This window comes from Balaenoptera borealis (assembly GCF_965194805.1).
Source record: "Balaenoptera borealis genome assembly, chromosome: 11".
NCBI classification, from domain to species: domain Eukaryota; kingdom Metazoa; phylum Chordata; class Mammalia; order Artiodactyla; family Balaenopteridae; genus Balaenoptera; species Balaenoptera borealis.
Genome location: NC_138868.1, coordinates 106,848,912 through 106,859,976, shown reverse-complemented (window position 1 = coordinate 106,859,976; position 11,065 = coordinate 106,848,912). Strand labels below are relative to the sequence as shown.

General features: G+C 41.0%; 1 protein-coding gene across 3 annotated transcripts in view; it reads left to right on the top strand.

The window, feature by feature from the left end:
- Window positions 1-1,126: 1,126 nt before the first annotated feature.
- Window positions 1,127-11,065, top strand: part of ETS1 (ETS proto-oncogene 1, transcription factor) — a 128,918-nt gene continuing 118,979 nt past the window's right edge. For all 3 annotated transcript variants that reach the window (XM_082340959.1, XM_082340962.1, XM_082340958.1), the window contains exon 1: window positions 1,127-1,222. The gene's annotated coding sequence lies outside the window, so the exon portion shown is untranslated. The remainder of the gene's footprint in view (window positions 1,223-11,065) is intronic.

The following is an 11,065-nucleotide window of genomic DNA, read 5'->3' as shown; positions in this document are numbered from 1 at the left end:
AATCTTGTTTTCATGACGACACCATCTTCACTGCGCTGCTGCCTTTGTACAATGAAGGATGAGGACGATGCCGTTCTGAAGGACACTTACTATATTTTCACAGTTTTTCAAAGTTGAGCATCTGTGTCTTCATTAGAAAGGCAAAGGAGTCAACCATGGCACATTTTAACTCCCATCCATTGCTCAAAGTAAATGGAAATTTTTAGGATAAAAGCCTTAAATTATAAAGCCAAATACTGACTTTCCAAAAAAAAAAAATTCTGTAATGAAATAATCCTATTCAGAGAAATGATATTATACTGTAATATTCTTACCACGTTTCTGAACATGTGGATATACAGTGCTGTATATTTTCACCTAGAACAAGATTTTCACATTGTTTACATTTTCTCTAAATGAGGAATATATGAATATTTCTGCCCTTTTATTCCTGCACCATGGAGTAGGAATCAGTGTCACTACAACTAATCTATTTTAGAGATCACCTAAAGCCAGACTTAATTTTCAGAATCCCCAGCTCTCATTCTGAGAGAGTTAATTCTTCCTTAGAATTAATTTTTTTCCTTAGGAAACATCACACTTCACATCACGTTACTGTTATTAGAGATAAGCCAGGGTCCAAGAGATAAGGCCAGCAGGTGACGGGGTGGTAGACAGTCTGTTCTCTGAGTCTTTCCGGCCCTGACGCTATAGCCCTCTCCTGACCCCTGACCTAGGTTAAATGAGGGCTCGGTGGAGAAGGTCAAGAAATGTGAGTCATGAATATTCAAATATTCAGTAGAAGGTAAATCTAAAGCAATAGCAAAGGCTGAAACACGAGTTATCCCACTGAGGGAATTCTCTTTTGCTCATCTCCCTCCTGGCTACTTTTGGTGGCTGAATGACATTTAACAGAAGGGTAATCTCAATGATATAAATTAAGGTGTGATCCGGTGTTACCTTAACCAGTAACATGATTTGCTTTTCCATCTAGACCACAGAGCCTGTCCTAGTGGCTGCCTCCGTGGAGTCAGGGGCCAGTGGAACACTGCCTTTTTTCCAGCTTTTCTGGGCTTGACCACACCCCCTAATTTAAGGAGGCAGCTCTATTAGAAACATTATGGTCTTTGCATCCTCTTTAGCCTCCGAGCAGAGGATTCCCGCAGGTAGTTGGAAAGAGACCACAGACCTTGAGGGAAGCTCACTCAGGACCTATTCTTCACCCAGTTTCTCCGGCAAAGTGGTAAGTGGGGTGTGAGTTTCTGCCTAAAACTTCGCAGTCCATTTTCCTTTTCGTTTTTTTTTTTTTTTTCATTTGGTGGAATTAACCGGTAAACTGATGGGAACTTTCAGGATACAAGCGGCTTTCTCTTTTCACATTTTTCTGTATTTTCAATTCAATTGTTTAATAACCATTTTCAAAAATACTTCCTAACCTTGTTAGAATAGTCTGAAATCAAGACCTTTTCTCTCTTTTCCCTGTTGTGTAAGAGCAACAGCATGCACGTTTTAGGCACTTGCCGAGTACTTGTCAGAAACTGAATTTTCTTCACATATTGGAGCACTTCCAAAGAAATAAAGCTGTAGTTAAATGTAGACATTTCTTTCCTTTTTTCTCTTACACTCCTAGTGAGCCGTTGTTTTTCTTTTTAATTTTTTTAACTTTTTATTTTAACCTCAGTGGCTTAATTAATTGCCCTTATTTTGAGGAAATTGCTACGGGTTTGAGTCTTGCAGGTCTAACTAGCCTTTTTGGTGTTTTTCCCTGTCCTGTGACTCACAGTTTTCCAAGGGACTGTACTTTTACCTTGGGACTGTACCTGAGGCAGGGGGATTCTGAGAGTCAAGGAGGGTCATTTTTACCTCCACCACAGAGCTTGAACAGAGCTTGGATGGCAGCTCTCCTCCATTGGTTATTTTATATCTGGCAATCTCACTTCTTTGGAGGCTTTTCCTCTACTATTAAAACATCTCTGTTACCCCCTTTTAAAGTTGCATTTCATGTAGGCGAACTATTCAAAAGATGCTGGGTTACCAAGATCAAGGCATTCGATTGCAGGTTTTCCTTATTACCTTTTGGGTAAGATTTTTTTTTTTTTAAATCACAAGGCCATTTTCCCTCCTACTTCATACCATTACTGTGCAACTGAAAAGAGAGATATTTGTTAAACAACAGGAAATCCAGGTTCTAAAACGGTAACTCTGATAGCTCCATTTCATCTGTAAAATGCCTGGCACTCTGACTCTTTCAACAACTGTGGTTCTGGATGGCACCGCCTGCCTTGTTTTTATCTAAAGAGAAACCCCTTTGCTTCTGCAGGCGTGGGCCGGGCAGGGAGGGCGCTGGGTGGCCCCTAGCACTGTGGAGATTCTTCCTTACCTGTTGTTTCTGAAGGGAGGGGAGGGAGAGCTAATGAGTTAATGTCTGCAAAGTGCTTTGAAGATGAAAAGACCTTTTCATGTGTTCTGCATTGTAGTTATTAATATTAATATTTGAAGACGCATGCTGCTTCTAATTGTAAATCAACATCCTTGCCAACTCAGTAGTGAATAAACAAACAGTGCAAGCAGCCAGTCAGCCTCTTCCGTCCTGGTTCTGCCGCTGAGGATGTGGGAAGCTGAGGGCCGGACTACAGAGAGGGCATCTTTGCCTTACCGGCTCCTTACACTGAGGTGCTAGTTGGTTAGAGGTGCCAAGAAGGCCAAGGGTAGAGCCTAGGGGAGGGTGGGTAACAGGGTGTAACGCTTCAACATCTGGTCGGCTGTGACCTTGGAGACCGGTTGACAGCATGGATCTGGGCCAGTTCCCTGCCTCAGATGATAATGGAGTTCAAAGGCACCAGCACGGGCTTTGGAGTCAGGAAAGTAGAGTGTGCTTGGGTTCTGTTAGACATCGGCTTTGGAACTGAGAACAAGTTATCTGACCTGACTGTGCTTTATTTTCTTCATCTCTGAAATGTGAATAATGAAAGAAATGTGAATAATGATTTGTACTCCACCTATTTCATGAAGATGAGAGAATAGTTGTAAATAGCATAGAGCTTTGAAGAATAAAAATAGTGCCAATAAGGTTGAAGGCTAGTCTGAAGTAACATTGTAACAAATTGGGTGTGTGGATGCAGGTCCCCAGGGAGGGTGAGTTGGAGGGCAAACAAATACTCTGGAAACAGATAGTTGCCACTGCCATTTCCCTTGCTGATTGCCTCAAAGTGTTTGCCTGATTTCTTACTGATAATTCAAGTTCTGCTGTTCCTCATGGTTTTATTGATTGGTGATCAGATCTGTTTTCCACAGCAATGTTCCTTCTCTAATTACCCACTCAAAACTCCCAGTTCTGCATCAACCAGCAGAAGGGAGCTGGAGCCTCCTTTCTGCCCTCCCCACCCCCTTCCCTCCTCTTCCTCCTTCTCCTCCTCCTCCTCTATCTCTCTCTTTCCTTCTTTATGGGAATTAAAATGTACTTAGTATTTGAGCAAAATAAATGTGGTGAACAGCAAGTTAGTGGCATTTGAGGGGAATCCTGTGAGGTCTTTCAATCCTGGGCCAATTTAGGTATGAAGACAACTCATTCTTTTGCCCTTCATCTCCTTTGTCCCTGCTGGACTGAAAATGTAGCTTTAGGGAACTCAAACTTTTTAATCTAGATGATTCTCTGGATATAATACCTGGTCTTCTCCACTCCACCCAAGGAAGGATACTCATCCCCAAAGTTTACTGAGCACTTGGTATGTTTCAGGGCCCTTGGTGCTTTGCATGGGCTCCTTCTTTAATCTACAATGAAGTCTGTGAGGTGGGCGGTCTTGTTATCCCCATGTAGCAGATGAGGACTCCGAGGTTTGGTACCATGAACGACTTGGTTGGTGGTGGGACCTGATGAGAACCAAAGGCATGTGAGTTCAGAGCTGTGGCTGGAGTCGTATCTCATAGGAACCTCAGTAGCTTTGAGGCGCTTACACAAATTTAGGCTAAATTTTTCTGCTTGAAGTGATGGTTTGCTAATCTGGGAGAATACTGTGGCTTAGGCCAATTTTCCAAAGAGGAATCTGTGGATTAATGATTCATTGTTAGAAAGACACAGACCCTGAAGAAAGGCTACAAGTTCAGGGTGACGGGATCAGTAAATCTCTCCCTCAATGGGACAGATATTGATTGAATTTCTCCCTCGTGCCCAGCCTCGTGGGGCGCTGTGACAGACGCAGAAGGAGAAATATATGTTTCATTTTAAAAAACAATCAACATAATTTATTTTAGGAGGCAAGATATTACCTGAAAAGAGATTAAAAATAAAAGATAATTGTTAAGTGATGTGCTGCAGTCTGTGAATGCTTTGGGAGAGCAGATGGAAAAAAAAAGTTACCCAGGGCAGTGAGGGAAGGTTTTTTTTTGATCAATCTTGTTTCTCAGAGAAGAGGGTAGATTCGATATTCCTGCTGACCACGTGCTGGTGCTGCATCCGGAAAACAGAGGGGACAGTTTGGACAGTACTTACTAGAATGAAGTCAAGCAGCAAACTTTTAGTGAAGATGTCAAGAAAATAATCTCAATGAGGGAAATGCAATCTATATTTTCAAGAGATATGGAAAAGTAGAAACTCCCAGGGTTTTAGTCTTTTGTGCATTTTTAAAATGTGTTAACTTTTCATTTTGAAATAATTTTCGGTGCATAATGAGTTGCAAAACATAGTACAAAGAATTTCCAAAAGATTTAAGTCCCTTAAAATTGTGAAAAATATAGTGCCTTTTGGTGACTCCAGTGACCCTTGATCCAGAAGGTTTCCTCTTGGCTGGGGAAGAGCAGTGATGCCAGTTTCTTGACTTAAGAGGTGAAATAACTCAAACCCTGGCTTCTTAGGAAAGGCAGGAAGCCTTGTCAGATGCACCATCACCTGGCACGTGGCTTGAGAGGTGGGCACGGGTGCCGAGCTGCGCATTCTCCCTGGCTGGGCTTGTGTTGCAGCTAAGATAAAAATCAACCCAAACCTCTGCTCAGCGTGTGGCCCGGATTCTTCTTGCCTGTTCCTCGGTGGCCTCTGCCATCCAAACACCTTCTTGTTATAACCACTCATGAATTTAACCAAGTGAGTCCAGACACCGCCTTGCTACTCAAAATGAGCATGTCCGGGTATCCTGTTGGAAGTGCAGACCGTCAGGCTGGCTGTACCTCAGACCTGCTGGGTCAGTCTCTGCCTTGTAACCTGATTCTCAGGTGATTCCTAGGTGATTCCTATGCAAATCAGTTTGGAAAGCACCGTGCTAAAGAAAAAGCAGAAACAAAACAAAACAAATTTAAACAAAACCCAACAAACAAAACCTCTCGCAATATTTTCCGTTGCAGCTTATGACTTCCTTATATTTATATCTAGTTGCCAAAGTGTTACTCCACAGAAGATTCACATTTCTATCAAAAAGATATCGGTTTAACTCAGGAAGCTGCAATATTTCCCCATGTGTGCTACGCAATCTTTCAATGAGTTTGTTCCTCGCTGTAAGAAGAATGCTTACTTCTTGGTTTTAGGCATAACAATGGTACAAACAGACTGCCATTCAATAGAAATTGTGGCGCTTTTCTCCTGTGAAATTCTTGATTAGGCTACTCAACCTATGATTATGGAAGAGGATCCTTTTTTGATTATTTAAATGCAAGTCTTTTAGAAAAAGAGGTAAGGGATATAGGCTATCTGGGTTCTGGCTCTAATATCTGAATAAATAACCTCTGCCACTTTGGGCAGTAAAATAATAATGAATAAAAACCACTATTACTATTAATTAGTCAATGCTTACTAATGCCAGGCACTGTGATAAAATAACAATAATAGTAATAATAACCATTATTTATTGACCATTTAATCATGTATAAAGTAATATGCAAGGGTTTTATTTTATATAACCCTCCTCAATAATTCTGAAAGGGTTGGTATCATTATCTCCATTTTACAGTTGAGGAAATTAAGACTTCGTGAGATAAAGAAATTTGCCCATGACCCACACTCAGTAAGGAACTCCCGGTCAATGCATAGTCTGTCACCTGGAGTTCTTTATCATTCTGCTAAACAACTTAACCTCTCTGGGCTCAGTTCATTCAAATAAGAAAATGGGCAGATTTCATGAGATTTTTTCCAATTCCCAAATTCATTGACTTTACAAAATCCCTCTTTATATAAGTATGCCAGGAAGCTGTTGAGCTGTATGCTGGGAAATTTGAAACTTACAATTTGGGCAACAGAACAAATGAAACCTCACTGTGAAAAATGACCATCAGACATAGTGCAAGAAGTTGCTCGCTGGCTTTGAGAGAGTTCAGGCAGCTGGTGTGCTTTAGTTCAGTGTTAAAGGGCATTATTAGAACTCTCCCGGCACTGTTCATTGTTCTCTCAATAGCTATCTCTATATTTATGGCATCTCTCAGTTTTGTTGAGAGCTTCTTAAGACCCGGAACCATATCTAAATTCTAGATTATATCTGACATAACTCCACACACTGTGAGTTGAAAAGTAATTCTTTAAACTTCTAGGCTCCTTAAGGATTTCTTTGGCAACCACCATGGGGTAAGAGTTGACATTTAGCTTGCAGGTCTTCTCTGGGTTTGACGTGGCCAAGAATCTCATATACCATGACCTCTGCTATAGCCACCCTTGTGAAGCCAAGATGCTTCACATCATTCCTCCAGCTTACTCTTTTTTGTTTCTAGTTTCTTAGTAAGAAAACAATTCCAATTTTTTATACTACAACTTTAATTTTTTTTATAAATATTTTTAAATTTCAGTTTTTTTTTTAATAAATTTATTTATTTATTTATTTTTTGGCTGTGTTGGGTCTTCGTTTCTGTGCAAGGGCTTTCTCTAGTTGTGGCAAGTGGGGGCCACTCTTCATCGCGGTGCGCGGGCATCTCACTATCGCGGCCTCTCTTGTTGCGGAGCACAGGCTCCAGACGCGCAGGCTCAGTAGTTGTGGCTCACGGGCCCAGTTGCTCTGCAGCATGTGGGATCCTCCCAGACCAGGGCTCGAACCCGTGTCCCCTGCATTGGCAGGTGGGTTCTCAACCACTGCGCCACCAGGGAAGCCCTACAACTTTAATTTTAGTAATGTATTATTGTTAATTTTACTATTAGTATTATCATTACTATTTAAAACTCAAGCAATCATGCTTTTATATCTATCCTACAAAAGCCCAAGCTTTTAGTTTGGTAATCTGCCATAAAGGATCTTTCAATTTCATCTCCCATTTTCCCCACAATCTATTTGCTTATTGGATTATTCCCTGTTCTCTAATCTACTGTTTTCTCGCTTCTGAATCTTTGTGCATACCTCTAGCTACCCATTTTTCAATGCCCATTTCAGCACCACCTTCTCTTGAAGTTTTCCTTTAGCATCCTTCCGTAAGTCATTTCTTCATCTTTTATGTACCCATAATACATTACCTACACCAGCGTTTCTCAAACTTTAATGTGCATATGAACCACGTGGAGTGGAACCTGAGCTCTGTAGTTCTACCGGCTCCCGAGTGCTGCCCACGCTGCTGGTCTGTGGGGACCCCACTGTTGAGTAGCGAGGTCATCATTTTTCTCATCTCATCAACTAGAAAAATAACTCTATAAAGAAGAAAAGTGAGTTATTCTCACTTTTGGAATTACCATAGCACCTAATACAGGGCTGTGCAGCTGTTCAATACCAGCTAGCTAGATAAAAATCCCAATTTTTTATTTAGTTATTTATGGAGTGCCTACTATGTGCGTGGCCCTGGAGGACGTCTGAAGGACAATGGTGGTTATTTGCTGTATTTCATGGTTTGATAGAGGATTTGAGGAATAGCATTTGAAGACAAGGCTGTGGCCACTTTTACTGTCAAACAGCTGATTGAATGTTACCTTTAGTTTTCCAGAAGATGTTCCCACACTAGAAAGAACAGAGCATTAGTTTCTGAGAAGTTTCAGAGACTAGGATTGGCATTGTGCTCATAAAATTCCTGGACAGATTTTAATGTATTCCCTTGATGTTTATGACAGACAACACCATTCTGCCCAATGTTGATAGTGCCATTCCAGCACAGTGATGAAGAGGGATTTGTTTCCAGGAGGAGGAAACGTAAAGTAGTCTACGAGGCACTCTTAACCCCTGATTGCTATGGTTCAGCAGTTTAAAACCATCTTATATTCTTTGTCTCTTTCAGGAGATATTAGTGAGTGACTCGTAATATTACAATAACAGGAGTCCATTTTTAGTATTCTAAGAAAGGTTAGTTGAGCTATGTCAATTCATACAGAACCTGAAAGCATTATGCTTAATTAGGAGAGGAGAGTTTTCAGAGAAATAGGAGATGGATATGAGTCATTTTCAAGCCTCTATTCAAGTAAGAGTTGGGGGATTGTTGGCAGTAAAGGTGGGGAGAAACAAGACTGACATGTTCACTAATCTGTGAGTTGATGCCTCATGAACTTAGTGAAAGAGTTGGTGAATTGAGTTTAAGACCCAGAAGCCAATAGCACATGGATCAGAACATGGCCTCTATGGGCGGGTGCCGGCTCCTTGAAATAAGAAGGAATGTTTATTACGGTCATGTTGAAATACTCAGTCAAGAAAATGAGGTTCTTACAGAGTTAGGAATGAGAGAGAGAAACCATCTTCAATTCTGTTTACCAATTTGTTTTCTACTTATGGTAACAACAGAGTTTCCTTGGGGGAGTGAGGATTGCTCAGCTATCTAAAGCTGCTTACATTTGAGTTCTTGGAGAACAGGACTCGGTAGCTTTTGTTACACTGCCAGATCAGGGGAGAGATCTTCTAAAATGATTTGAAAAATACAGATGGACTACTCATGAGAATTAGAAACAAGATAATGGAAGACAGTAGACTCATCAATGGGGTATGTCTGTTAGTTTAGAGAAAAATATGATCGTGTTTGCAGTTAACATTAAAGAAATCTAACCTTGGGGTTGCATACGGACACATGTCATCACAGGTGATGTCCCTTTTTTTTGTCCCAGAGATATCTTCACTGTCTTGGATAAACTCAAGCACTGAGACATAACTCTTCACATACTAACTATTCACGTACAGGTCTTTCCTTCATTTAGTCAACAGGAGTATTGCACGTCTACGATGTGCCAGCTAAAGAGACATGGTCCCTACTCTCTAGCAACTCATGATGCAGGAGCAGAAACTGAGACGCAGGAAGTACTCTGAACTTTGGTTGGTACCTTGTGAAAGTGAATCCCATGCTGGAGGACTGAGAATGTCTATCTAACTGACAAGAAGTTTTAGGGAAAGCTCCCTGAAAGAGGTAACACTCAGTCTGAGTCTTTAAAAACAGATTTATATGTCATATGGAAAGAAGAAATTCAAACTCTTTCCATTGCACATGAAAGATGTTACCTCAGTGACATGGGTGACACTGTTGTCTTTAGTTTGGCAAAGGTGCTGTCATTCGGGGAAACTGTCCTTTGAATGGCTAGTCCTATTGGAAACCAAATTCTTTTTCTCCTGCATTCCAGTCCAACTTGCAAAGAGGAAAAAAATGCATCATCTATATTTTCTGTGACAGCTTTATTGCACTTTTGTATTCCCCGTGTGCAGTCTTCATATGTTATAGCCATAATTCTTGACCTATAGGCTAACACAAAGATGAGAGGGCAAGGTCAAGTTTAAATCACAATGGGTTTGTTGGTGGCACTATAATTCTGGCTTCTCTCTTATGGAAGGAAGTTTGTCAATATGTATTCAAATATAGAATGTACACTGTACATATTCTTTGTCCCCAAAATACCACTTTTGTCATTTAAAGGGAGTAGGAAATATTTTAGGAACTTTTATAATGACAAGGAATTGGGGACAAATAAATTTTACGGTAATAAGAGGCTCATTAAGAAAAGTATGATGCATACATACAATAGAATCCTCGACAGCTGTATACTTTGGGATGTACGACTGTATTTATTGACATAGAAAACTATCCATACATCATGTCAAACGTCAGTGAACAAAGCAGATTGCAAAACAGCATGTAGAGAATAATATCGTGAAGGTAAAATTCTGCTCATGTGTATATTTGTATGGACACATTAAAAAATACCCAGCAGAATGTTGAATAAAGTATTAGTACAATTATCTCCAGATGGTAGAATTTCAGGTGATTTTGACATTCATGATAGACTTTTCTGTATTTTTCTTGCAATTTTTTCAATAAATATATATATTTTGGCAAAAATTATTTTCAAAAGAAAAAATTTTGAAGTGTGGTTTATGGGGTTGTTTATCTAAAGGCATAGTCTTTCTTTGAAGAGCATATAACCCCAATGAAAAACCCTTAAGTGATGTCACAGTTATCACCTAGACATGCAGCCAAGCAGGGGCAGAGTTGATAGGAACTGGATTCAGCTTCCACTAAGCCTGGTCTCTGGGATTCCCTGCTCTTCTGCTGCCTTGGCTTGAAACACCCCTCCAAGTCCCCCTCCTCCCTTCCTTCTGTGTGTCACCCACCTCGCCCCTGGAAAGACCTGGATGGAAGGAAGTGTCAGCCTGTAGATCCTGGCCTGGGTCGTGGGCTTGTTCCGGGCAGGAGTCTCCAGAGGCAGTCACGTGTTTTAGGAAGAATCGAGATCTCCCAAGAGTCCCAAAGGCTTTACTGGATGCGAGATGCCCACGTAAACCAAACTGCTACCTGTTTTTCCCTCTGCACGGTTTGCCCATTTTTATCCAGGGTGGTGAGGATAGACAGGATAGGTGGCTGGTGGGCTACTGTCAGTCTCAGCTTGGCCGGAGTCTGCCCCCCACCCCCGTAAAAAAAGGGGCTTAAGTGAGTTCAGGTGTTTGTAAAAGTTTTGTAACTTACACTCTCATATTCAACAGTTATTTGAGTGCCAGCTGCCTATCAACACTGGCCTAGGATCTAGGGATTCGGAGTGGAGAAATACACTAAACTTTGTCCTTGACGGAGTTAAATTCTAGTGGGATAGGAGTCAGGGACACAAGAAAGAAGCAGCTGAGTGTTAGATCAGGAGCAGGAAGCTGTTGTTTACACGGGTGGTTGAAAGGCTTCTGGATGAGGCGACATTGAATGGCGAGTGAATAAAGGGAAAGAGTTCTCACTTAGA